General features: G+C 30.9%; 2 long non-coding RNA genes across 2 annotated transcripts in view; both read right to left on the bottom strand.

Annotated features, from left to right (window-relative positions):
* The window catches only part of LOC143196920 (uncharacterized), a 140159-nt gene that overhangs the window by 85087 nt on the left and 29580 nt on the right, over positions 1-25492 (bottom strand). Inside the window, exon 2 of the long non-coding RNA XR_013005880.1 lies at positions 20069-20130. This is a non-coding gene — a long non-coding RNA (uncharacterized LOC143196920). The remainder of the gene's footprint in view (positions 1-20068; positions 20131-25492) is intronic.
* LOC143196919 (uncharacterized) lies at positions 16650-18620 on the bottom strand. Its single transcript, XR_013005879.1, has 4 exons — positions 18147-18620; positions 17041-18097; positions 16802-16982; positions 16650-16742 (listed from the first exon to the last, which is right to left on the bottom strand). It is a non-coding gene; the product is annotated as an uncharacterized LOC143196919 (long non-coding RNA).

Below are 25492 nucleotides of genomic sequence, written 5' to 3'. Positions count from 1 at the left end.
ATATTGCAAATACTTCTTCAAAGATATCATCACTTGTGAAAATAGATGCATAGAAAATAGGTAGCATGGACAGCGAAAGAAAACATACATTTGTTGGGATTAGAAGTGGTTAAAATCTAATGCAAATATTACAGCTCATCATCATAAACAATCATTAATAATGAATGCCTTAATTTGATAATTATAATAATTAAAATCCAAAAGGTGTATATTTTAGGAGATTACAGCTTAAGATTTATATTAGAATGCTTTGGAAGGACTTGATTGGCATCCTACAGTATTTCCTATGAATTGCACCTTTTGACTATGTTCACATATTTCCAGACAGCATTTTGATTAATCTTACGGCAATATCGGAAACTGGATAGTAACGTGGTTGGATATAACCATGAATAAATAATCAAATCTAATATCACCCTTCATCATCTAAAAGTAAAATAAAATAGTCAACATTTCATAACATTCTTGTCACAATTTTTTAATATTCCTAGAAGAAAAACAACTAGAACTAAATATTGTTCTTGGTGAAAAAAAAAACCAAAAAAGTAAGAAGAACGTTTAATAAATATAAAAAATAAGAAACCTTTTCCTAAGAAAATCATTGATCATTCTAAACGCTCAGAAAGTCACAAAATATTTTTAAAATAACCGGTAAATAGTTAACATTTTGTATTTTTACAAAAATTATCCCACAGAGTCTTGAAAAAAAATTGTTTATATAAAATATCCATTTTAATAATTATTAATTATTTTATATCTACTGCCAATAGGTGATTAAATATATTACATGTTTGGAATAACTATAATTCCAATTACCAATTAAATATATTTAGTACTGTTGGCTTATAATACTCATTAAAAGTTTTATATGCGGTTTCCTAAGCTCGAAACTAGTTCATCGTTATATAACATGCAATTCTATTGCTTTTCCTTTTTTTTTTAATTTTGCAATGGTTTATACAGGTGCTACATAGCCGATAGCGATTAATACATTTTTGTATATTTGCTAATTGTTTATAACTATTTATATTTATTCTTGTAAAGTATTAAAAATACCATTATATTATTGTTGAGTGCCGCAATATGATTTTGTTTATTGTCAATATATCAATGCACATTTATTTTTTACAACCTAAAGTTACTGAGTGATAAGTTACTATACTGAAAAACATTTGAAAAAATTCTTTATTAGGAATCTACATACACCTTTACACTACGAGATTTTTGCTAGCATTATGTAAATTAAATTAAGTTTATATTCGAATAAATATATAAATATAACGTATAATATTTATTTTACAAAATTATAAGAGAATAGTAAGTATTGTTATAAGTATTGTTATAAGAGAAACGGAGTAAAATAGAGTATGTTAAATAAGTTTGATTTTAGACGTATTCATTTTAGAATTATTATAATAATAATATAAATTTGTATACTAAGTTTTTAGTCCTATTGCTTTTGTATAATATTTCAAAAAATGGTTCATCTAATAAATATTAAAAGCATATGCGTAAGTTGTTTGTATAGACCGCTGTGATAAAATAAAATAGTGCTACTTTTGAAATAAAATGCAAAAACTTTTTTTTTTACATTTAATAGACTCGAACAATGGCCCTGTAATCAATTTTTTGAGTTTAGGAAATAGTCAGAAGCCCGACGTAACTAAATAAGGCGAACAGGGTGATTGTGGAATATGTCAATTCTTCATAAAAGATATGTGCGAAAAGGCATGCTGTTGTAAGGATATTAAGAGTTGTCGGCTCCTAATGTTGGCTTCTTGGAATGTATAACTTGACACAAACGTTACGTACTCAAAAATTACTGCTTGTGCACAATTTGACCTAGAGAAAGGTAATCTAAAGTGCGGTTCGTAGATAATATTATGAGAACATAATATACAGTGGTTTTAATGTTAGGTGACAGCTCTTGTAAATATTTTTCCATTTGTCAGTTTGGTCAAATCCAAATAATTTCTCTTAAAACTCGCGGTTTTAATATTTTTAAATCTATATTAAATCAGAGTCTCCTGAGCTCTTATTATCAATTGTAATCGTTTTTATAATCTGTTTTTATAATGGTTTAACCATCATTATATATTTTCCTAAACTTCTGTTTACTAGTTTAGCATCTGAGTTAACTTCTTCTGAAATTTTGTGACTCTATGCCATATACTAGATATAATATTATTAAATTTTAAATGATATATATTTAAATTTTGATATCAGGTTTGTCGGTAATTATTTACCGGTAAGTGTTCAATATTATCCTGGTCTTGTATCCAATGTCCTGTTAGACCTAAAACGTTTGAAGATACGGAATTGCAGGATTTATTGGATAAAGACCGAATACATTTTTTTTTTTTTATTACTCTTCGTGAGTCCACAATCTGCCCTATTGGCAATAAGTATTTCTTCTGTTTATATTATATATACATGGCATGTAGAAAATCACTTCATTAAGCAATCTTCTGTATAAAATATTAACTTAATTAATTAGACTTATTCTAATGCTTATTCTAAACTCTACATATGTCCAGTAATCAGATCAGGTGGTGTTAAACGTTTTAGTCTACGCACTTCACTATCACGTCGCATATTTAGCTGATTAGCGAGTACATTGGGATGCACTGACACTCTTTCGAAGTACTTCACACAAACACGTTGGATTACACTCGTTATATGTTCTAGAGGAATATCGCGTTGTATCACTTTATTTGAAATATAGTACGGAGCATCAACAATGGCACGCAACACCTTATTTTGGAACCGTTGAATGATGGATATATTAGATTTGCTAGCGGTACCCCATAGTTGAATTCCATATGTCCAAATGGGCTTGAGTATAGACTCATACAGCAATACCTTGTTATCTAATGATAACTTGGATTTGCGCCCAATGAGCCAATACATTTGATATAATTTTAGTCCTAGTTGTTTCCGTTTAGAGAGTATGTGCTTCTTCCAGGTTAGGCGTCGATCTAAATGCATACCAAGATATTTAACATGCTCTGCTTGGGGGAGTTGACGATGATTGATATTTACTGGTGGACATGTTCTTCTACGCAGGGTAAACGTTATATGCGTGGATTTTGATTCATTGGCTTTAATGCGCCATGTCTTCAACCATAATTGTATTTGCTCCAGGTGGGTTTGTAGGTTTATTGATGCTGTGACTGGATCTTCATGGGATGCTAAGATTGCTGTATCATCTGCATATGTTGCCACAGTAGTTATTTTTGTGGTGGGCAGATCAGCCGTATACAGAAGATACAGTACTGGACCCAGTACACTACCTTGCGGAACTCCTGAATATATGGGATTTAATTCGGTATGTTCATCGCCTTGATTTACAATAAAATGTCTGTCAGTGAGATACGATTTCAGTAGCTGATAGTCCGGATGAGGGAGAAGTTTCTTTAGTTTAACCTGCAAGCCCGTATGCCATACTTTGTCAAAAGCCTGAGATATGTCTAGGAAAGCAGCCGAACAATATCTTTTGGCATTTAGGTCAGCGTTTATTTGGTTTACAAGTCTATGCACTTGTTCTATAGTCCCATGCTTATTGCGAAAGCCAAACTGATGTTCTGGAATAATTTTTCTTTTTTCTATTATATAGTTTAGTTTTTTTATGTATAATTTCTCGAAAACTTTCGAGATTATTGGTAATAAACTTATAGGTCGGTAGGAGGTCACATCTTCTGGTATTTTTCCTGGTTTAAGTATCATTAATATTTTAGCTACTTTCCAGATGCTAGGGAAGTAATTAATTCGTAGCATAGCATTAAATATATATGTTAATAGTTTTATAGCCTTTTCTGATAATTCTTTAAAAATTTTGCCAGTAATTAAGTCATAACCAGGAGCTTTTTTAATATTAATCTCTCTCATTATTGTATGTTTAACTTTTTTGACCGTTAATTTCTCGTGCGGTAAATCCATTTGAAATGGCGAATCTAGAAAGCTAGTAATTTTATTTTCGTCATCTTTATGTAGCTGAGACTGGAAAGGTTTAAAAACATTTTTTAAGTGTTTTGAGAAAATGTCGGCCTTCTCTTTATTGCTTCTCGCCCAATTATTTTCGCTTGTTTTAATAGGTGGGTTATGCTGCTGGGATCTCCTAAGCTTTTTTGTTGCTTTCCACAACGAATAGTCTGTAGCCTCAGTTGATGTCAAGTTTTCTAGGTATTCTTGAATGCCTTGGTTTTGTTCAATTTGAATTAGATCTCTCAGCTCTTTTATGGCCCTATTAAATTTTCTTTTATTCTCTTCAGTCCTTTGCTGTTGCCAATTTCGTCGTAACTTTCTTTTTTCTGCTATCTTTTTCTGTATTGTACATGATATATGTGTATTTTTTCTTGGAAATGTTTCACTGTTGGGAGTCGCGGAATATGCTGCCTCCTGTATATTTTTTGTAAGATTTATTGCTGCTATTTCTATATCCATTTCAGTTTGTAACGGTAAGTTTAGAGAGATATTTTGGTCTAAGTTTTCTCTAAATGAGGGCCAGTTAGTTCTATTATTGCACAGAGAAGGGGGTTTATCTTTGATGGTAATTTTTGAAGAAATTGTTACTATTATTGGTGAATGATCAGAAGACAGGTCGAAACATGATTCTGCCTGACACTTTTTTGGATCAATATTTTTTGTAATACAGAAATCTATTGTATCTGGTTTTTTATTTCTGTCTGAAGGCCAATATGTTGGTTCACCAGTAGAGATATGTTGTAAGTTATCTTTCCTTATGGCTTTGAGCAGTTCTCTACCTTTTGAGGTTATTATTCTTGAACCCCACATTAAATGTTTTGCATTATAATCTCCTCCTGCTATAAATCTATTACCTAACGTACTGATGAATTCTTGAAATTGTTCTGCCTTGTTGTTATGTTTGGGTGGGCAATAAATCGCAGAAATTGTTAATGGTCCATGGGCTTCCTCTATGGTTATACTAGTGGCTTGCAGGTAGTCTTTGCGGAATTTTTCTTTTTCGAAATGCTTTATATCATCTCGAATTATTATGGCTGTACCTCCATGTGCTTTATCATCAGGGTGATTTGTATGATAAAGCTTATATTTAGGAACTTTCAGATAATTCTTGTCCGTAAAGTGTGTTTCGGAAACCATCATAATGTCAATATTTTGTTCATTTACGAACATTTTTAGTTCCCTGGCGTGTTGTTGGAGCCCATTGGCATTCCAGACGGCGATTTTGTAACTATTGGTTTCAGGCATTAGGCAAGTTTGCTTACGACGGTTGTGAGTAGACCAAGCATCGTACTCATTTGATCCATTAGTTTGGCCATCATATTTTCTAATCTTGAGATGTTGCTAGTTTCAGTAAGTTGAGATATTGTCTCTCGTTTTTGTGCTGAACCATTTTCAACTATTTGGGCATAAGTTATGTCTGGTTGACTTGTTCTGGTAGGTAGTGGTAGATTGGTAGTAGTGGATTGTTTTTGTTGATGCCTTTTTTCCCTTAAGGCAGGATAGAGTTTCTGCTGTAGTTGCTTGTGAACTGCGCAACCCTTGTAGTTCGCTGGATGATTTCCGTTACAGTTAACACATTTCACTTTTTCATCGCGAACTTTACGAGTACAATCTCCTGTCTTATGTTCTCCTGCACATTTTACGCATCTATATGATTTGCGACAGTAAGTCTTTGTGTGCCCGTGCGCTTGACACCTTGTGCATTGTGGTATAATTCTTTTTATATGTGGTGGTTCGCATTTAATAATATTATTTTCCAGTTTGGTGATTTCATACACCGCCTTATTATTTCCATTAGGTTTTATGTCTATATAAAACATAGGCAGAGGTTTTTTTGTCGTGTGATGTCGTATATTGTGAATATTTACGACCTCGTGGCCTTTTTCAGCTAGTGCTACCTTGATGGTGTTAAAGTCCGTCCCGTGATGTAATCCTTTTAATACGAATTTAAATGTTCTCTCGGATTTTGGCCTGAATGTATGGTATTGGGTGTTTCTTTCATCTAATTCTTTTATAAGAACTTTAAAGTGATCCGCTTCGAACAATTGGATTTTAATTGTTTCATAGCTCACTGTTTTAATTGTGTAGTTCGTAGTAATGGTTTTCAATAAGTCATGGATGTTTTTTATTAATCCTACCTTATAGACTGTTATTGGTGGTGGTTTGGGAACAACTTTTTCAGGGCTTGGTTGTATGTTCTCTTCAATTTCTTCCGACAGGTTGCTAAAACTGTTTTTTGTCTCTATCGGTTTCTGCAACCAATAGTCACTGATTCTTGTTTGTTTCCTCGCGATTTCTTCTTCTGGACTTCTCAATCGTTTTTTGTTAATGACTGTAGTCCATTCTGATGGTGGAGTTTGCGTTATTGCTGTTTGTTCTAATCTTATATCAAAGTGTGCAGGTGATTTGGTTGAATCGCTATGGTTTGCCATTTTTTAATATTTTAATATTTTATTTAATTTACTTCCAGAGGATAAAAAAAATAAAATAAATACATTGTTTATTTCACGCACTTCATTTTTCACTTACGTTATTTTAGCACGCGTTTTTTACTATAAATACTATAAATGAATTTCAAAAGGACTGTTGTAAAATAAGATGAAATAATTTTAAACACTAATAAAAATGAGATGCAGTCCTTTTGTCTAGTCACGTAAACACGTATTCACTACACTTTAGGTCCACTGAGAGACGGATAGCCGTATCTGTTATGCGTTTTTAACACTCAATTAAATAACCGTAATAAAATACTGGGTTTTTTAAAGAACGGTATCTTTTTATAGCTTGGACCGTATTGAAAATACGTCTTCACCCTACGAAGGTTGGAACTGAACTAGACCGAATACAAAAACACAAAAATAATTAGCTTGAATAATAAGTTCAGTCTGAGCCGAGTCGCAATTTGTAAACGATTATAGATAGTGGGATAATCCTAATGATGGGTGCCACATGAATTGAATGAAAAAATGATCAGAGAAAAGTTGGTTTAAAGGTATGAAAGGAAGTCATTTCTGCATCGAATAGTAACGGGTGGTTTATTTCGAAGTATCCCAAGCAAAAAAATCATGATTATTGCCTGGCAAAACCGGGCCATCGAGAGTAAATCCAAATCGGTTTGGTCGCAATACCATACTCTGTATCTAGTAGGAATAGGTTACTGTCGTATATTATTAACTATTGAAACCTGGAGGAGCTGTTAATACTGATCGTTCCCTATAATAAGTGATCAACTTAAATTGTGCATTGATCAAACAACATTTACAATGGATTCAAATACATTTCAGAGTGATTTTACAACATGACAACGTCCCGTCTCATACAGGAAAACCAGTCAAAAAAGGGTTGAAATCACCTGGATAGGAAACTTTTTCGCATTCGTGGTACCCTCCAGACATAGTTCCATCCGACTACTAGCTTTTACGTATATTGAAGACGCGTTGCCAGAGCAGCACTTCCTCGATTTGATGAAAAATGGCTCGAATGGTTTAGCTCAAAGAAAAAACTTTTTGAAATGGCATTTCCTGAGAATAGGGAAAAATGTATAAAATCATATGCCCAAGATTTTGAATAAACAAATTTTCTATTTTAAAATACCGTGTATTCTTTAGCGGAAAACCCGGAAATAAATTACCGACATATTTGGTAAATCTTAGATTAAATAGACGTATCCAATTAATTTATAATAATTCCGAATTAAATTAATATCTATATCTTGAAGCGTATTTTTAACATAAACTTTACTATTACTGATGATATCAATATGTTCTAGTTATTTTTTAGGACTGCTTTTTAGTGAACTGTTACTGCTTAACACTTATTAATAAAAATTTATAAGTAAATATTTTATAAGTATTGTTTTAGAAACAAACCCGAAATGTTCTGAATCAACGGCAGAAAGGAAACTGTTGAAGATAATGAAGATAATGGTTTTATTCATTCGGATCTTTGTCTCAATAATATTTCATTTCATATGAAAATTGATAGGATTAAGAGATTAAGTCAGAAAAAAGAGAAAATATAGTGAGTAGGCATTGTTTTTACTTTTAACTTACTCCTAATAACTATATTATTGGAAATAAAAAGTTTATTAAACAGTAACACTGAGCCGTTAAAATATATAATATATTAACTACGTCACTGGATTACATCGCATGTACAGAGAGTTTAATAGAGATTTGGTATTAGATATTTCATACTCAACTCATTGTTGGTGATGGTATCGTAAGTACAGCGGGCTTTTTGCAACAGGCCTTTAGCCCCTCCTCTTCCCAAAGCCACGACTTTTCCCTTTTATCTTTATTCATAAAAAGTCAATGAGAGACCGCTGGATCGGGTTTCAGCCAATTAAATGCTAAACAACTGTCAACCTATGCCACATCAATGGGATTAAGGGTTACGATAATTAATTTGATAAAAAAATAGCATCGAGATATCGGATATTATACAGAGGTAGCTGATTATTACAATAGGCTCTCTTTCATATTCTGCCTTTAGGTTTACATTGTACATGTGTCACATGGAATATTATACGGTTGGTGTATTGAATGATATTTAATATTAATTTTAATTAACCACAAATAATAAGCTATAAGTAACAATATTTGGTAATATAATAGATGTAGTAAAAACAAATTAATTATTTTTGTATGAATTTGAAGGCTTTTTTTCACATATTTACAATGTTTTATGTCAACTATACGCCCTTTTCTTTTTTCTTCTCATAAAAATTATTTCTCAATTCTCAATTCTTTTGTCAAAAAAAACCGGGACAGTTGATTCTTACAAGTCTCTCTTGAGGGTAGTTTTTCACCAACAAAATAGTTCGTTATGGACAGTAATTGATGGTAATTACTTGGTGCCAGGTTCAGGCTATGATGTGGATGCATAAGAAGCTCCCAACCAAGCTCCCGGAGGTGTTATCTTGATAAAATAAAATTCTTTTTCTTCTTGGCAATTGCTCCTTTCAGACGGTCTATTTGTTGACAGTACAAGTTAGAATTAAGAAATTGATAGTAGAAGAATATCTCATAGTATATAAACCTACTAAACGCAGAATAAAATCCTCCTGGCTTGGCGTTTAATGTTATCGTATGTGTTCCACTTTTGATCGCCAATCACCATCCGATTCAAAAATGAATTGATACTATTGCGATTCAACGGCAATTCATAGAAACACAGAAATTAGAAATTCAGTATATGAGGTTTTCTAATTATCGCTTAATATCCATACATGTTGCTTCTTTTCGTATCCAAATTGATCCAAACGGCATTTTTGCAATGTTAAACTTCCGGTCAATAGAAACAATGCTTATTTGGCTATTTTCATACTTTTATTCACATTTTAGAGAATATTTGAAATCGAAATTACTCGAGCAGAATCCACGAAACCAAAACTGCGCTTATCTGACTGTTACGGTATCAGAACCATAAAGACTTCACATAAAAATTATATAATATAGATTTTATAATTGCTCGTGTCTATCTTGGATATGAGTTGAAACAAAACTGAACTATTTCAGAACCTAATGTCAGTTTTCTATTGCTGTATAATGTAAAAATAAGGTGTTGCTATTAAAATGTTATTTTAGCTACCGAAGATTATCGACAAGAATATGGTGCAAATATACTGTGAATATACCCATTCATATATTTCATCATCCTCTGATGTTGTAGCTCTACGAGGAGGGAAGATATAAACGTAAACTTCGGTGATTGCATTTACGGTTTCGTACCTAAAAGATAAATCGCTGAATGATATTCAATATTATGATATACAAATATATTAAGAAAACGGCGAAAGGTAGATGTGCGTTTTTTAAAGCATTGTACCAATATTCTTTAAACATCGTCACATCATAATCACGGAATAGTCAATATTGTATAAACTGTAGTAGAATAAATATCTTATTAATTATCGAGAAAGTTAAGAACAAAATTATACCAATAAGGCTGCATTAAGCAAATAAATGTGTCAAGAATATCAAGCAATTTATATATAATTAGGATCAATAATACCAGAGAAGGAATTATTAAGTAATTACAATATACATAATTGGCTACTTGTGGAGTTATGTTAAAAAGAGAACGGAAAATGTTAAAATTAACATTAAAGTTAGGTTTATATTGCCAATTTTTCTATACTCTTCAAAATACTTCAGACAATTCTTTTTGAGATTTTATAAAAATACAATCATTAGATAATAGTTGAAGAACAGATACGAGGCTAAAGATTACAATGATTTATCCAATGAAAACTGAATGACTTTCTTACAGACTTCTATAAAAAATTCAACACTAATAAGTGATTATCTCATTCTCTTGTTCTACTCTCATTATTTTTGTATTCGAAATAATACACCTAATGCAATAGTACTATTACAAATAACATATAAATATTGTAATCACTAAACAATTGGGAGCTTCTGTATGCTACGGACTAATTTTAAATAAAATTAACAAGAAAATAATTCTTTTGTGCGGTAATGCATTTAACTTTTTTTTAATAGTAGTAAATAGTTATTATATTTTTTAACTTTAATTACATTGTCATTTGTATCGTTATTTCCTAACTGTGGAGTAACACGCTACAAGCAACATCATTGAGACAACTGCAAATAGATTAGAAACAGCTGTTAATAACATTACTGACTGGATCAAGAAATGACGAATAAAATTAAGTGCTATGAAGTCTGCACATATACCAACATATATAAAATCAAAAACAAATAAAACGTATTGCCTTCTAATAACAAATGGTTTTATAGTAGTTCCGTGGTTGGACACAGCAAAATGACACTGGATGCCAAGCTTATGTGAAAAGTGTATTTATAAAAAAAAACTGTGTACGAGACTAAAAAAAAATTGGAGGATGCTTAGACAATTCGAATTATCCCGCTACGTCAAATTATTAATATTTAAACCAATGTTGAAGTCACTTTAGTCATGCGATGTGCAACTATGGAGTTGCATAAAGAAATCTAACATCAATATGTTCCAAACATATTAAAATAAAGCTCTTCCCAGCATTGTTAATGCCCCATGGAATTTCCAAATTAGAAATGAGTATATCCACAAAAATCTAAGGGCACTAACCATCAGCGAAGAAATTAAGCGGTTTGAGAAAAACACCGAGTGACATTGCGTGAACATAAAAACGTCGAAGTACTATATATAACTACTCGATAACAGTGGATATATCCGGAGGTTGAAGAAACAAAAATTCTTTGAATTAGTATGCTTAAACTATGTGTGAAAATTATACCGTATTTTAAACTTATGTGAAGTATGTAGAACTAATAATTAAGATTTTGTCTAAAATTTTAGATCTGGACTTTAAAGAACAATATTAAGACAAATAATAATATATACTAGATATACTATATATACTAATAATATACTAGATAGTGAATAATTAGTTATAATATATGTGTCATGTAATTTAACGGTATTTTCTATGCATAATTAATTAAATATTCGCCATACATATATGTAGTGCATCAATTGTATTGATATATTGAGAATAAATCTAATTAATTTATTTACAAATGGAGCCCGATGAGTTTATAAATTAATGTGATCTGGAGGAAGAAGAACCGAGTTGTACAGTGATTTATCGAATGTACACAAAGAGAAAAAACGTATGGTGCAGATTGTCCCGGTCGAAAGATAAATCGTCGACAGTTCGGGTTTAATTTGGGAGTATGTCCGATGGGCTCAGATGGGCTTCTGTCACAGCTAAAAGTCTCTCATTGGTCATAACGACAAATGACAATAGCAATTCGCTAAACGCTTCGCTTACCAACCTCAATTCCGAGGGACTGTGCTGTCCGTTATATCAATTACCGTTTTACAAATTTGGCTACGGCCTTATTTGCCATCGAAATCTTGTCGTCATCCTTAATAAACAGGTTTCGCTTAATAAATCGTGGACGCGTGACGCCATTAAAATCGCGAAACAGATTCTGCTGCACAGTTATTTATGCTTTAGCGTAATCTTATCGTTTTGAATGAAACTAAACCGAGCATTAAATCTGCGAAAGAGACAAAATGAATTAAAATGAAACCACTACGGGGGTTGCTTGAGAACAAACCCTAAGGCAGTAGCGTCCTCGGCAACGAATTAATTAAAATGTTTTATGAGATAATAATATTTATGTTTTCGAACGTGCACGTCTTAGTAAACTGAACCAAATGCTAAATTTTCGGTTTATTAATTATTGCTTTATTGTAGGATATTTGTTAGTATAGACTTCTTCTTCCAAATAGATTTTTTTAATTTATTCATTACATTGTTATTAGTTGTTTCAAACTAACCTACAATATCCTATCGGCCTTATCTTAATCGCTAGTAATATTTGTATAGTAACACTGCTATTTTTCTATTAAATGTACGTCACTACACTACATTTCACAACATTAATATCATAATTTTTTTGCGTCTATGTCTTGTTCTGGTGTTAGCCAAGAGTTAAATTATTTCCACAGTGACATGAGACTGGAGCCTCTCCTCATGTCTCCGATTGCGATTTTTTAGATATCCTGAGCAACAGTCGGTATCTGAAAGTCTCGGTGTAAGTCGTCAGTTCTGTAGTATTTGGGGGCACCTACAATACTTTTCAGGGCTTTTTTCTAGAAAATTTGTATTGTATATATATTATTTTTTAGCACCAAGATTCATTCTGAGATACTTTATCTCAGACAGCAAGCATCGCAGTATCATCAGCAAATGTAGCCATCGTGATATTTTCCATTTGTGATATATCACATATAGTCTATTCAAAGTTTTTTGTACGTACGTCATCAAGTTATTTAATGTATTTCCTACTGCAATTTGTAAATTCATTTTAGGATCAGAAAATATTTTCCTTTTCATTTTATTCTAGTTAAAAAGGTAAGTCATCAGTTCGGTAGTATTTGGGTGCACCTACAATACTTTTCAGAGCTTTGTTGTAGAAAATTTGTATTGCATATATATTATTTTATAGCACCAAGATTCATTCTGAGATACTTTATCTCAGGCAGCAAGCATCACAGTATCATCAGTAAATGTAGCCATCGTGATATTTTCCATTTGTGATATATCACATACAGACTATTCAAAGTTTTTTATACGTACGTCATCAAGATATTTAATGTATTTCCTACCGCAATTTGTAAATTCGTTTTAGGATGAGAAAATATTTTCCTTTTCATTTTATTCTAATTAAAAAGATATACAATGTTGTTTGATTAGTTTGAATACGTACACGAATGAGCCTGTCCAGTTGTCAGCCGTATGCAAAATTCTTGAAAGCAATAAGTGATAAGAGGTTATAACACTAATGTGGCTGTATATTAACTGTAGATTTTAGATGTACTATAATGTTACAATAAACTATATTTGATAACATTTTTGTTCAATTATTTTATTTAGATTAGAATTTTGTTGTATGTTAAATCCAAACTGAATTAACTCAGTGTTGATGCGGCAATATTGGGACGTTTTGATGTTACGAATTTAAATGAAAAAATAACTTTAAACAGACTATATGTAGAGTAGATAAGGAATTAGCCCGAATAGTCTTAATATTATATTATGTATTTGTTTTTAAAAATTAATAAATATTATTATTTGAACTAAAAATTACTTGAAAACTACTTCATTTTAACGGAAACAAGTACCATATTTTTGAATCCACTACACAAAAATACTGCTGGATCAATGCCATTTTAATATAAGTATTAAATGTAATTAGAATTCGCTGTTCCGAAGAACCGGTGTTGCATTATTCGCGCTATATAAAACTTCATTTCTAAATAACCGACTAGATGTGGTCGTTGTCTGCACATATTACAGAGGTAGTACAATTATTTGTATCAATTGTACATTCATTTAAAAGATAGTAAAAATCTAAATTCAACAGTTTTACTTTAGTACGATACAAGAAAGTTTAGAGAAGGCTCACACCAAATATCAAATAAATCGGTTCACTAGAACTTGAGATATTTAAAATTTTTATCATCATCCATTGCAAAGAACGTCAACTCAATCGTAATCACTCTTCTATTATTTTAGCATTAAGCAATTACCACCAACAAATAGACAGGAATGGATACACGATGAATGTGGAAGAAAATGTTAGCCCGTATGTTCCGCTGAAAATAATTGAACATGGAAGCGGAATTGTTGGTCATGAACACAATGAAGGGACAAAATCCTTTTGAATTAGGATACTTAAGCTATACCGGTATCAGTGGCACCCAAACACTAATTAGGTTTGGATCTATACACTTAGGTCTGGCTTTGGCAAACTGTATTAAGAAGAATATACTTAATGGTAAATAACTAGTTGTAATATGTGTACCATGCGATTTTTGTCCATATTCATACGCTAATATTTTCGCTGCGGTAATACGAATTCGGACTTGCAGCCAGCTATAAATATAAAATTTTGAGACGACGTATAGTGCAAAGTAAAATTGCATTATACGTAATAGGAAAATGGAACAGCTAAATCCAGTGTTAAGTGACACAATGCTATACCAAGGCAATATTGTTGGACTTATTAGTTTAATTGACTAGCTAATTTTAAGAACCACATGCTTTGAAAATACGGGGGAGCATCTGAATACGGTTTCAGACTCAAAATGAAATAGAAAAGCGTAAAATACAAATATTAAAAGATAAATATCGGAAAGCAACAAGTTCCCTCCTCCATCAACAATCAACCTCTGCCCAATTAAGCAACAAAACCCAAAGAGTCCCCAAGTTCAAAAAGTCCAAGTTTCAATTTAGTATCGATTTCTCATAAATTTACACAATACAGTTGAATATTGAAGGACCTACTAATATTTCTAAAAAAAACAGGAGATTGATACTACCTAATACTGGTAATACAAAAAAATATGTACAGAAACAACGGTTGAATAAAAACTTAAATTTGCCGGCTTGGTTGGCGCAGCGGTAAAGGCGACAGGACGGTCCTCCTACTGTTGCGACAGTCGCGGGTTCGAATCTCGCTGGGGCATGGTCGTAAATTTATGTTTGTGATTTTTTAATATTTGTGAGTGTCCTAAACAAGAGTGCAAAATCCGAGAAGGAGAATGATCCCAGTCACGCCATTAACCAGGCTGGATAAGACCGGATGTCGTCTGGGATGATTTCTAATGTTCTTCACTCGCCAGTCGGTAGGCTTAATGCTGAAGACCGTGGTTCGGAGCCCACCGGAGCCATTTTTCATTCTTACCTTTACTATGATATAAAATTACAAATAAATCGTGTTTTTATATTATTTAGCATAAATATCCTCTTGTTTTATAGCATTTTATAAAATTAGTGTCACAAAATTAGAACATTTTACTAATAATTCACAACTTACTCACTTATTTTCGTATTATCTGCTGCTAATTTTCTCTATTAAATAATAAAAAATAATATTACCTGAACAAACATAAAATAAATGTAACATAAAATTAACCTAAAAAATAATTCCTAACCAGGTTTAGTTAACTGTCTTCTAACTATCACTCTTATGTTACTAATATCATTAAAAGACCAAACTGGGTAATGATATTGTTTAATACTGGTAACACAAGTAAATATACACACAATTTATATACAAACAACGATTGAATAGAAAATTCATTTTAATTAAATATAATTTTATTTAATTATTGAAAATATTGTAATTATTAATATATACTTGTATGAAACTAAGTCTCAATTAATAATCAATTAAATAGTAGGAGAATGATTCAAATGAAAATAAAAATAAAAGTGTTTATGTGCTTTAAAATCATCTTAAGACGTTACGCTACTGGTAGCTCCGGTAGAAGGACACGAGAGCGCGGTTAATTTCAGATTCAACGCGAATATGATCTGCGGCTTTCTTCGCGGGACTCAGAAAGAAAGTCTCGGCCCGAGAGGCTTATCTGTCGGGCTTTTGTGCCGAGATCGGGCAGCCAGAGCAAAACAATACTTCATCGGGATGGCGGAGACGAGATGGATCCCTAATTGGGAATCGGAACGTCGGACAGCCGCCGCCGAAGGGACTTTTTTAAATGAGAACCCTCGATGAAAACCTTTTTGTCGTGGATCGCGTCCTTATTAGATTAGCTCCAGATTCTGTAGAGTGTACAAAAACTTTCGGATGCACAGCGTAAATTGAGGTTTGCTCGTCGATCTCCCCTTATTGTCACTAGTTTGAATTATTGTATTATTTTCGTCACCGTTTCTTGATTGAAAGACAAGGGAAAATTATCAGGCTTCGAACACGAACTCTCCTGAGAATGAAATTTAAAATTCGCGGTCAATGGTTAGGGATTATTATTTTAATTACACATCAACTAGATAACCCCACCAAAATAATTTTAAATAGTAAAAATATTGTAAATAAACTAACTTGATATCGGTGGATGTTAATATCAGTGGAAAATGGGATAAAATATTTATATGTATACAAAATACAAGGATGGACAAATTAACATGAACGTCTAACATATAGTCTCTTCGATAAAACAGTAAACTTACATAATCTGAATTAATGATTATTTAATGCAACTCTGAGTTCATTTTGGTTTTGATATGCAACAAGATTCTAATCTAAATAAAATAATGAAATAAAAATATTATTATCAAATATAATTTATTTTAACATTATAGTACATCAAATTCACATTCGAGTGATTTAAAATCATACAGTTAAAATAGTTTGTAGGTTAGTTGTTGTTATTCTAGGAGCATCTTTTATGTAGTGGTATTCCCTGGAGGCCTAATCCACCTAATTAACAATTGTATATCCAAGTAATATATTTTACTTCCATTAAAGAGCATATTTACCTTTTAGGCTTAGTTCTTGTTTCCTTTGGTATAGTGTTTCCTTGGAAATTCATTTTTCATTGGAAAGTCCTTTTGATTGATATCACTGTATTTCTCCTTAATTTTTCTGTTACTACCTACCGAATACATCTTCATAAAACTAGAGTTAATCACTACATTCTCCCTAACGCATTTGCCATATCTGCAAAAGAGTTAGGCACATTTTTTATGTATTAGTATATCCTGGAGTCCTAATATACCTAATTAACAATAGTATAGCCAAGTAATTTATTTTACTTTCATTAGTGAGTATATTTAATTATTTTCATTTAGTTCCTGTATTCTTCGTGTCTGTGTTTCCTCATTAAGCCATTTTGATATCTATGAATTTCTTCTATTACTACCTGTATACATTTTCCTTTATAAAATTACATTTAGTCACTACATTCTCTTTAATACATTTGCCATATCTGCACAACAGTTAGTATTAATTATCTGCTCATAAATTTTAACCTAATGTTCATGTGTTTTCTAAAGAATTAAACAAATATCTATGCACATAAATATTTCGCACTCTACAATATGATTTTCTATAGTTGTGCTATATTAATTATATACTCCTCTTCAGTTGTTTCTGCTAGACTTTGTTTTGGTCAATTATCAGCATAACCCCACTTGCCATATGCAAGCATCAGCATAAGCCCACAACAAAAATGTTTTAGCAATCTGTTGCACTATCAAAATCACTGTGTTACCAAATTGGTAATTTCTAATCTATCGAACACTTGTTAATGATTCCATCATCTATCAATTTCTTTTCTTCATCTGTCTGATGGAATTTATGCACAGCGAAGGTGTTAGTGTAGATAATGTTTCTTACTAAAGTGTATATTTTTTAAGCTTGTTTCTGAAAAAAAGTAAATTACATAAAACACAATCATTCAATTTAAATAGTTAGTGAGAAATCACTAACTCAGCTCCAGCAATAAAGCCGTGCATGTTTCCTACATGAACAATAATATATCTGCAATTAATTATTAAAAAACATTATAAGTAACAAAACCTGTGTTATTCTAACTTTTAACTTTTTCCATCAACTTTTATTATCTTTACATTCTTTATTAAATCTATATCTAATATCTTATCTTTATTCTTTTTTAAATCTTCCATAATTTTATTATATTCTTTTAAGAACAATATCTTAAAGTTCCATTAAACCTCTTCGTGGGATATATTTACACCACTTATATCCTTACATGCCACAAAGAGCTGCATATCCGTAAGTTTTCTACGAATACTTCTCAGACTAACAGTTTTCTGTAAAATTATTATGTTAAATAATATTTATATGGAAAAAACTACTCACTGTGTTTATACATCTCGTAAATTTGATCTCGAATACCGCTAACATCAAGGTGATCTTGATTAGTCACTTGCTTTGTTTTGTGCCATTTTTGTATCGTATTTTTTATTTTTACGAAATCTTGGATAACTTCGTCGGTCTATTTTATTTCGAGATCATCGTTGGCAATCAAGCATTGACAATTAATCGAAGAACTTTGCTTCGGTAAGCTTAAATTGCTAGTCGGTATGACTTATTTCAACCCCATTCTAAGTAAGTTTTATTATTGACTAATGAATCAATATCTTTGATTTTAAGTCAAGTTGGAAGTATGTTCCGACTAATCAAGACTGTGTTTAATTCTGAGTCTGATCTGCTCAGTTTTCTATCTAACGTGATGAAAAAAGTTAGAATTTTATATTTATGCATAATTAATATTTAAAATAAAATAACTAAGGGAATATGAAGAGGGGTTTGAAATAAATGGGGTTTGAACAAGAATAGTTAAAATGTTGAAGACAACTCTAATACAACTGGTCCATATAATTAATGGTCTTAAAATAAATAAACGTTAAATAACAATGCTCAAACAAAAATGTTTACCGCTAGGCTATATTTTTCTACGCCATCTAAATTCAATTTGTCGTAAAAACCGAACAAAAAGAGCTTAAAAATCCATATGTGCCTCGTACCACAATTAAAAATAAGCGGCTTTGACGGTCCTCACTTACAAAAAGGTATGTTTGGGGGCTGAAAACGTATAGTGGAAAGGCGTTCCATAAGGGTAAACTTAATCAAATTTCAAGCTCTATTGCCGTATTAGTGGAGATTTTCGGATAATCCATTGGCGGGGTAAAAGAGCTCTCGTGAACTGATTGGTAATTTATTGCGTATTCAGATGAGAATATATAAATACTGCGAAAAAAACCTATTTTTACATCAATGGAAATTGATTATTCTCTGAGAAGGAAGTTTAATAAATTGAAAAGTCCCCGGTCTGACACATAGATGGCGCTATTAGAAATAAATCCATATGTTTTTTAGTTAGCCCTAACCCTCAAAAGATGCATGTATAGATTTGTGCGATTATTTTTAATTATGTCATGAATTTTTTTTTCTATGATTAGGTATATGTTTAATTTTTATTTAGTTTTTATGGTTTTTGTACATCTTCAGTTTTTAAATATTGTTTTGATTTCTATTGTATTGTCCATATTTATTATATATTATTTGAAAGTAACATTTAACATATTAAAATACGATAAAACATTTGTGGGGTATTATTCCATTCCATAGAAAAATTCCATTCCTTTTCACAGGTTCACGGAACATTCAAATATAAAAGTAATTCTACTTCATTTAAAATTAAATTATTAATTACATGTTAATAGTATTGAGTAATTATCATTTCCTTTTCTTTTTTAAAGTTACTGTGTGAAGGAATATGTATATAAAATTAATAGGAATATAAAATTAACTGCTCCAAGCAATTATCCCCGTCCTTTCCTCTCTCACAATTTATACAAGAAAGGGTTCGTACATCTTCATCTGACCTCACAAATTGAATAAAATAGTCCTGCATTTGACTGAAAATAGTAATTACTATTTTCAGGCGCTAGTTTTTTCACTATCGACTGTTTCGACTGTTTTCAGTCGATAGTTTCCAACGCTAGTTATGAGAGTTAAGTTCAGTTTAGCATGATTTGTTCTACTTTTAAATTTACAAATGAGGTCAAGGCAATAGGACTGTTCTCTTGCCCCTACGATAGTCACGGGTTCGGATCCTACTGGGGCATGGATGCACTTTATATTTGTGATTGTAATTGTAAATGGTTTTATAGGTAACAATGCAAAATCCGACAAGGAATAACCATCCCAGTCACGCCAGTAACTAGGCTGGGTAAGATCGGATGCTTTCTGAGATGGTCTCTAAGTTGGTCACTTACCAGACGGTAGGCTTAATGTGGACGACCGTGATTTGGAGCCCACGTTAAACTGTAGGGCCAGCCTAAAGAAGAATTTAAAATATTAATAAACATATACCATGAAAATATCACTCAAACAGATATACGCTAGTTAAAATTAAAAAATATTTAAAAAAATTCCTTGAACCTTATAGCAGCCAGTTACTGGATCTAATTGTGATTATCAATTATTCTCGAATTCATATAAATACACAAAAAATTTCGTCAAAAGTGGTACAACCGTTTAGGAAGAGTTCAATTAAATACACACTGACAGAAGAAATATATATATATATATATATATATATATATATATATATATATATATATAAAGATTAAATAAATAATAGTTTAAATCAAACAAAGCAAAAATTTAATGGTAGTATTTTCATTGGCAATGATGTTAGATTAAACAAACAACATCGCAAAGGAAAAAAAATTACGGCATTCAGTAAACGATCATATTGAAAATGAAAGAGGCATTGAGGAGAGAGGAACTTCCATCAGGACCGTCAAACATCAAAGTAATCAAACGAAACGAAACCTATAAAGCTTTTTAACAATTCGACCAAAGTGTCGTAGTCGATAATACAAAGCTCCCAGATTCCGTGCGAGAATTCTTCGACGACGTTCGAAATAAACTGTCACATTATGTATCCACCACATTTTACACGTTACTCCCGCTTTTGTAGCGTTACGTCGCATATTTTGCATTTGAACAATACGTTTATATGTTTTACGATCTTTAAAGTAGTCCTCTTGCTTGAATACGTTTTAGTATGTGCCTTACCGTATTTCGACTATGTTCCTGTATTTCGATACATTTAATTTATCATATTAAGCATGATTCGTATAAATCCTGAATTATTTATGACTAATGCTTTGTAATAAACATTTTGTACAATCCTTACTGTGATGATTTTGAAGCCAAGTCGTCTTCAAAAACCTCGCTATTAAAAGTATGTCTGTTTTCTTACAAATAGGAAATTTACTATTTTCAACAAAGCTTAAAGTTTTCAGAAAATACAATACCAATTACTACAAAAAATCAAATCAAAATCACACATCAAAAATTTTACATAACGTACTCAGAATATTCAATTAAGTTCTCTCTCTCTCTTTCAATAGTATTTTTAACTTACTTTCTAATCCATTCATGGACATATCACGGGCTTCTGGTAAAGTATGACACACAGGGTTCCGGGTTAAATTAAAGAAACTTCTCCCTCATTCACATTTTTAGTTACTAAAGTCTTATCTCATAAATTGACATTTCACTAAATCACAAAACGATGAACTCATTGAATTACATCCAATACATTCAGAACTCTCTCAAGGCCGTGTACGTACAACACAGTCATCTTAGCATCTCACGAAGATGCAATAACAGCATCAAAGAACCAAACACACCTTTGTAAAATACAACTATGATTAAAAACATGGCGTATTAAATAAAATGGAACGAAATCTATCCATGTAACATTCACGATGTATAGAAGAACTCGAGAGAAGTCTTCCCCAAGTCGAGGGTACTAAATATCTTGGATGCATCCGGACCGATGCCTAATCTGGAAATAACTTAATAACTGGAAATAACGTCATACTTCCTAAACGAAAATAACTTGGACAACAACTATATCAAATATTTTGGCTTATCGGGCGCAAGTCCAAGTTATCATTCGATAACAAGGTATTGCTATACTAGTCAATATTTAAGTCTGTTTGGTCATATGGAATTCTACTATGGGGTACTGCTAACAATTATATAGCCATCATACAACGATTCTATAAAGTGTTGCGTGCAATTGTGGATGTCCCCCTAGAACCCATAACGATTGCAATTCAAAATGTTTATGTTAGGTACTTTAAAAGAGTGTTAGTGTACATAAATGTGCTCGCTAATCAGTTAAATGTGCGACGTGATAGTAAAGTACATGGACTAAAATTTTGAACACCATCCGATATACCCAGTTATATGACATATATAGACTTCAAAATAACAATTAGAATAGGACTAACTATTTAACATAATATTTTACACAGGAGATCATTTAATAATAGTGTTTTTCTGCAGGTCATGTATATATTATTTTTGGAAATACATACTGATGTATTTATTAATCCCGCACTCGCTTTTTTGTGTATAATTGCAAGTACAATAGTAATAAATTAATATGAAAATTAAGGTTGTACTAAGCATATCTGATGTAAAATGTAATTAATAAAAAAATGTATATGTTATAATCATAAGAAATACTTGGCAAATTGTTGAGTCACTAAGAGTAACAATTAATAAGTAGTTTCTAATCCTCCTTTATTGTACTTAATAAAGCTAAACTAACGGCGTTAGAATGTCGTTTCTTTCGTTCATTCCTCTTCGAGTCGTTGATGTTTTTTGGGCGCATCTGGTAATGACGACATACAAAGCAAAATTCTTATATTTTTCCCTTCTTAACAGAAGTGAGCTTGACAGAAAATCCTCGAAGCACGAATTATTCGATCTTTGGGTACGCTTTTTTTTTAAATTATAGGATGCAAATTTGTGTTACGTTATTAGTCTTTCCATATTAAGCTAAAAACTAAAACAAGAAGATCTATATAACATAAGCCAAGCCAAAATCGCACTTCAGAATATGATGTCTTATCATCAGCATTTACATGGTTCAGTAAGACTATTCATACACAGATAGGATCTATTTATATTTGGTTGCAATTTCACTTTTTAATGTCACCTTAATGTCGATACTTATACATAAAGTGTTTTTGGGATTATTATTTTGTGATGAAACTTCCTTCCTTCTTCTTGTAATTTGCTGATATAGACGAAGTACCAAAATTCTCTTACAATTTTTTACACAAAAATTCAGATTTTTCATAATAAACTCATTAAAATTATCTTGCCCATTCCTTAGTTTTCACCACAAAAAAAAGTTATTAATATTTTTTTTCCAAATATAAAGTCAAATTTCTGTTCTAAATGATGAATCAGAATTATATAAAGTATTCTAAAGTTCATGATTATTTTTTCTATATATCTATTTTTAGCTATTTTTTCGCTATAAAGCCCGAATATTCCTATTATTACATATTTTGATTTAAACCTCAGACATCACTACACATTTAGTTTCTATTTATACTTATATTTTGCCATTATTTTTTCCATATTTTTTCCAATAGAGTTTTTAAGATTCATTTATTTTTCCTTAAATCTAGTGAACTTCAATAAGTTGTCGGTAATTGCATGTTTTTAATATATTCAAAGTTTTTAATTATTAAAAAGAGTAACTCAATGAGTTTCATTACTTTGAACATTTTTATGAAGTGTTCTATTCAAGTTCCTTCGTGAGCTGTGCTACTATTTAATCACTTAGACGTCAAATTTTGCTAGATTTTTTATGTTAAAAAAATAATAAAATATTTTATGTAATATGATTTCCAGGTTTTAATTTCCTTAATTGTTGAATGTTCCGTTTTTTAACGTAATGAATACGTAATTTTTTAACAATTTTTAATTGACAAAATTTTTTAACTTTTAACACTAATTAATTATGCAACATTATTTTTAATTGTTATGACTTTAATTCACTTTGATAAGTTACAAGTACAATAAATACGCAGCAAATTAAAACAAATAATTTGAGTTATCCGAAAAACTGACAAGAATTATATATTTAAATAAATCAAAGGAACATAACATAGATTAAAATATTTACGCGCAAAATTCTTATTTGTAAATAGCAGTTTTGAAGAATCTTGTTAAATAAAATCTAAAACTTTATACATAAAGGAAACATAAAATTACTAAGATTATTACACATTACGTGCATAAATATACTGACTCATCATTTCTTAATGTTTCTTATTTGAACACAGCTCTGCGCCAAGTTATACGGGCTTATATACATGCAGCAGATAACATGCTATTGTGCTGCTATCTGCTGGTAATATGTCTTACGGTGGAGATGTTATCTGTGGGACTTAAACATAACCTAAAACCGTTGAAGTTCCTACCTTTTCTACCGTTGCCTTTTACTTCGTTCTTTGGTCCTTATCTTTGAATTTAATTTTACGAACTTTATGCACTTCGCCACATTATACCGATATATTTGTATCGCAATTTCCAGCCAATTTACATGTTTATACTCTGTAATTTAACAAATGTTTATTATGTATATTTGATATTATCTTAGTTGCTATGTTTTTGGAAGTAATTTTCGAAAAACTGATACAAAATAATAATTATAAAATATAACATATAACCATAACAATCACAGATAAATTCCCGTACACTAGACATTAAAATTTAAATATATTCTAAAAAAAATAATTACAGTTTAGTTGAAATTACATATTAGTATTTAAAAATTAGTATTTATTAGTATTTAAAAATTATATTTAGTCGAAAATTTATTTTTAAGAATTGAAAACTTTGTTATAACGTTTCTATTATTGCACTAATTGTAAAATATTTCACCATTTTATCATAATTAAATTAATTAAATGGTGTTTATCGCATTATGTTCAATAAAATTTGTTTTAAAATAAAAATTAAGTAAAACTTTTAGGATCATACAATAATATGATAATATATAAGATTTGAAGACTGTAACGAATATTTGCTTATATTACATTGCGTATAACTAATACATGTATTTGTTTTATTTTTTTGTACCTATTGCATTTATTTGATGTAATTGAGAAACCAATATAGCTCATATAAATTGGACTATTTTATTTCGCTAAAAACTTCTAGTAAAATATATTTTAATGATTTGTTAAATATATTGTTATAATCGTAATAGGTAAATGACATTGATATGTTAGGTGGTGGACTTTTACTGTTACTACCTTAATAAATTTATTGTATGTAGATTTATTCTAGTTGTACTTTAAAATAATATTAGTAGTTTTAATTAGTTAGTTTTAATTTTAACAGTAAATTCATAACATATTATTATAATAAGTATATTTGGGTATTTTATTCTTATATTAATATGTTAAATGAGTTTCTTTACAGTTCTATTGCTCAGAATACTAAGTCACTATGTCAATATTGAAGGGTCGTCTGAATTAACCAGCGATTCATACCACAATATATTTTCAAACAGGTCCTTCCGCTATAGCGAGAAGCTGCCAAGCCTCCAAGAAATAAAGATCGTTCATCATTCGTCGATAACAGCGCACGCAGATGTGCAGGTTAGTTCACAGTTTTAAATTTGGTACCTATTTTGATCCAAAATGGTCACACCACCAGAAACTGAATCTTTAATGTTAATTTAAATAACGCATGTTTCATATATTTTGAAATGTATACGATATTGTAGTTATAGTGCATCATATCAGCTTTGCGTAATAAAAATGATCTTACTAATTTCATACAATATTGAAAATTTTGTTATTTATTGT

This window comes from Rhynchophorus ferrugineus, unplaced genomic scaffold (genome assembly GCF_030347505.1).
Source record: "Rhynchophorus ferrugineus isolate W39M unplaced genomic scaffold, kcgeb_rfMv2 rfM5, whole genome shotgun sequence".
Lineage (NCBI taxonomy): Eukaryota > Metazoa > Arthropoda > Insecta > Coleoptera > Curculionidae > Rhynchophorus > Rhynchophorus ferrugineus.
Note: the sequence above shows the minus strand (reverse complement) of the source record. Positions and strands in the feature narration are given on the sequence as shown.